The sequence below is a fragment of the Teleopsis dalmanni genome, chromosome 1 (assembly GCF_002237135.1).
Source record: "Teleopsis dalmanni isolate 2A chromosome 1, ASM223713v2, whole genome shotgun sequence".
Taxonomy (NCBI): domain Eukaryota; kingdom Metazoa; phylum Arthropoda; class Insecta; order Diptera; family Diopsidae; genus Teleopsis; species Teleopsis dalmanni.
Genome location: NC_051846.1, coordinates 46,554,780 through 46,559,298, shown reverse-complemented (window position 1 = coordinate 46,559,298; position 4,519 = coordinate 46,554,780). Strand labels below are relative to the sequence as shown.

The 4,519-nt window shown below is 23.7% G+C and overlaps 1 protein-coding gene across 1 annotated transcript in view; it reads left to right on the top strand.

Annotated features, from left to right (window-relative positions):
* The window catches only part of LOC119667792 (sodium- and chloride-dependent GABA transporter 1-like), a 347,748-nt gene that overhangs the window by 316,504 nt on the left and 26,725 nt on the right, over positions 1-4,519 (top strand). The gene's annotated exons all lie outside the window — the stretch shown is intronic.

Genomic DNA, 4,519 nt, shown 5'->3' with positions numbered 1-4,519 from the left:
GAATGCGCATGTTGTATGTTTTTGTTATTATCATCAATACATCAGAACACTACATAATATTTACATAGTATTTAATCTTATTTATGCCGATTCCTCTATAAATGCTGCAAAGGTTTCTCGTCAGAGGTTCCTCTTCTGTCGGAAAGAGCAGAGACACTGTATTCTTGCCACATTCTCTAATAAGGAATCTAAGTTTTTTAAACTTTTTTAAAAATAATAAAATTTTTAATATTTGTTTATGGAATAATTATCCGTTGTCGAATGTGCGTGCTGGTTAAATTGGATCAGACCCTAAAATTTTATTTAAATGGTAATAGGAGATAGAAGAATTATATTTGCTATAAAATTATATTTGCCCCCGAAGCGATTTAATAATGTTTTTAAATTAGCCATAAAAAAAAATCTCTCAATATGAAGTGAACTGACTTGCTTGTAAATATTTTATTATCTCCATTTAATAGAATCTAAAAAAATAAGCACTTCTAATATTAACTGTTGCATTCCAGCGTAATATAACAATTTAAAAGGGAAATTTAAGGAGGCCAAGAGTTAATCACTAAAGACTCAGGTTTAAATTCCATCTTAAAATTTTTATTGTCTTTTTTATATCTTTTTGTGCTCTATTTTATTTCTAATTTTAACACCATATCCATTTTTTTTAAAAAAATTAAATTAATAACATAATAAATTTTTTTAATTTTTTAATTGATATAATTAACAAAAAGAATATGTTTACTTTTCTGGTCTAGTTGTTTTTACATATCTCTCTTTCAACTTTCTGAAATTACCAACTTCGGAGCATTTTTTTAGCATCGAAAAATATAGTGAGAAATATGTTTTTAGAGATGAAGTTAAAGTTGAAGGGGTTTATCTATATGTTATATGTCTTTTAAAGTTTTAAAATTATTTTTGTATATGAAATGTATTCTTTTACATTTTGCAAACTTATTACTTCACTTATCAGTAGGCGTGACATAAAAAACAAGTGTAGTTCCAGCATTCAACAAATAACTACACGAACACTATTGATTACAATTAACAATTAATATTAATTAATTAATATGTGTATATTACTTTATGTACTATAAAGGTTAATAATATTTTTACTTATAGCAAATTTACTTAATATATTTATTAAATTGCGTTATATATCAAAATATGATGATTCAAAATGTAACATATTAGTTCCATTGTTGATAAGTAATGTTGAATGTTTTCATATCCCTCGCATTTCTTTACATAATTTTTACATTCAAATATTTTTATATTTTCCGCATTTCAATTAATTTTTTGTTCACTTTTATTTATTTATTTTTTTTTTTTTGCATGACAACGCAAGTGCGTAAGAGTACGTTTTTTATTTTAATTAAAAAATCTACTGCACGCAGTCCAACCTAAAATGGTTTTAATTTACATCGATTAACAAAGCACTTTTTTGTTGTTGGTTGTTTATGGAATATAAGTAAGTGCCTGTCAGAGATGTGCAACAGCTCTGGGGTCGGTTTTATACATCAGTAATGCGAGCATTAAGTGTGCTTTTGTATGATCCCTTCCAGATGCTGAAGTTATACAATGAATTTCCTTTGTAAATTACTCGTAATTAATAAATCTGAGTAAAATGGTTTAATTTTGATTTTAAAAAAAATGTTTTAAATTAAAGCAAATAAAGGAAATACATACATATTTCTGAAAGTAGGCATTAACTCCATTTTAACTCTAAAAAGTAACTGTATGAAATACACATTTGTATATTTATATATATATATATATTTATAATTATTATTGTCTTGTTTCCCTTTGGGCAAGGATTGACTTGCTTGCTTCGAGAGCCATAAATCTCTGACGTGAATTGTCAGCATTATTCCATGATTTGATAACGAGTAGCTAGGTCTATCGATCAACCACGTTCAGAATATTGTTTTTATCATTATTATATGTTGTAGTTTCATATTAATAACATTGATTTTTAATGTAAATGTAAGTATATCGAACTTAGTGAAGAATTTTCGAATCTTAATTTTATGACCACTAAGTAAATAATAAGATTATAATGGGGAAAAAGTTCTTAAAAAAGTTTTGAAAGATGTAATTTTAATTTTACGGAATTCTTATGATTTGAGTTTATTCTTATAATAAGCTAGGTTTGTTAATTCCAAAATATTTGACAGAAAATAACAAACGAATATTTCAAGATAATATTACAAACTGTACATTTGTTTTTGTTTTTATCATCAATACATCAGAACACTACATAATATTTACATAGTATTTAATTTTATTTATGTCCATTCTTCTATAAATGCTCCAAAGGTTTCTCGTCAGAGGTTTCTCTTCTGTCCAAAAAGAGCAGAGACACTTTATTCTTGCCACATTCTCTAATAAGGAAGCTAAGGAATCTAAAATTTTTAATATTTGTTTATGGAAAATCTTTATTTGAGATCTCCAGGCATACTGATCCGTAGACTTGATCTATTAATTCTTTGGCTTATAAAGTGTAGATGTATCTATTAAGCTTGACGAGATTCATCAACCGAACTATGTTTGTTTCTATTTTTATTTTAATGCAAATTAAAAAAGTGCGATTGAAAAGTTAATTCAAAATGCAAATTTTTAAAACCTTATAGGTTTTTTCCGAGATGCGGCCATTCTTGTTTTATTAGAGGAGATTAGTAAAAAATCTCCAAATATAGAGTGTAGTCTAAATTAATCAAAGCATATGTTAATTTAATTACAATAGTAATGTATATATTAAATTATTTAAAAAATTTTTTTTAGTTTCATAAAAGTAAAGATGATAATTTATTTGTTTGTGAGTTAACATTAAAATTAATTTTAAAGTTAATGGAGAATAAGAAACTGGACTGCTAGGTCCTTTGTTCTGAAAGATAATAACTACATAATTTTAATATTAAAAAGCTATATATATATATATATATATATATATATGTAAATAATTGTTATAATATTTTTTTAAACGCCCTGTATCACTTTAAAGTATGCTGCGATATTTTATTATTCATACATTAAAAATAATATACTTCATATATATATATTCACATGCAGATACATATAACAATGTCTAAATTGTAGTATACTTTTAGGCAGTTTAAAAATCTACTTTTTTTCCTACATTTTTGAGATAAAATTTAAATATTAAAAAATAACTATACTTTTCTTTATTTATATATAGAGATGTTCATAATAAGTTTGTATAAAATTTTATAAAAATTTGATAGCATAAATGTTGTTTGAGAATATCTTTATTTATATTATGTAAGTTTTTATAATGCTTTTGCTTACAAACTTTATTTGTATTAGACACAAACTTTTTGTTAATTTAATAATATATTTCTGATTTTTTTTAAAGATATTTTTATAATATCGAAATAAAATATGCAATTAAATTAAATAGTAAAATATTTTTCAGTCAGTGATTTAGGCATAATTCAATATTTATGTAAATTTGAACTCAGTTTGTTGCTTAAGTCTTTTGATTTTGCTTGACTGGCCAATAACCTAAATGAACTCATTCAATTTAATGTTAAATTTGCATTTCTTTTATAATATTTAACTATGGATTTCAAACATTTATTTTATTTTATTTTATATTTCAATATGAGTTTTTGTTTGTTGATTATAAAATTGTTACGCCAATTGCATTTTTGCCAAATTAAATCGGTAAAAAGAAAGAAACTGTTCAATTGAAAACAATTTTGTGTATACAAAGTCTTTAAAGTGTTAATCAGTTAAGTTAATGAAATAATGAACCAATATATGTATAACTAAAAAAATAGTATTCATTATAATGTTCAAAGTTAATAAACTGTTAACAGTTGAATGATCCAAAGCAATTTTATTGGGTAAATATTGCATGCTCCATGTAACTGATAATTTTATTTAATTTTTATTTAAGCGAAACATTTAATTATAATGAATTTATGTAGCGCTTCATTAAAAAATTTCATTGTGTAATCTGAATTGAGTTCATAAACTTTACTTATTTATATTTATGTTTTAATTACTTAAATAAGTTATGTTAAATATGCGTAATTTTTGCTATTTTTTTTTTAAATAACTAAAATAATTAATAATTATAATTAAAAAATTATTTGCGAGTTTCCACTGGTAATTTAGTTTAATTAATCAGTAATTTAAAAATATTTTTCTTTTATTATTCAAAAACATTTAAGTAAATAAAATAAATTCTCTTTTTTAAATTATTTCAATATAATTCAAATAAATGTATAATATATATATATATATTAAAAGCAATTTCTTTGTTAAATTTTTTCTTGACTTGTTGTTTTGTTGTTGTTGCAATATTTTACCACATATTTTTACAAATGATTAATCAATCTGTTCAAAGCGATCTTAGTGGTAGACTGGAGCGCCAAATTGGTTTTGACTATTTGTCGTTCTTGTAGTTGCATTAAAAGTTCATTCATCATTTTTAGTTAATCAGCTTTGAAACATTGCTCAGATTTGCAGTTTCGTTTGATGCAATCTGGTTTTAATATTC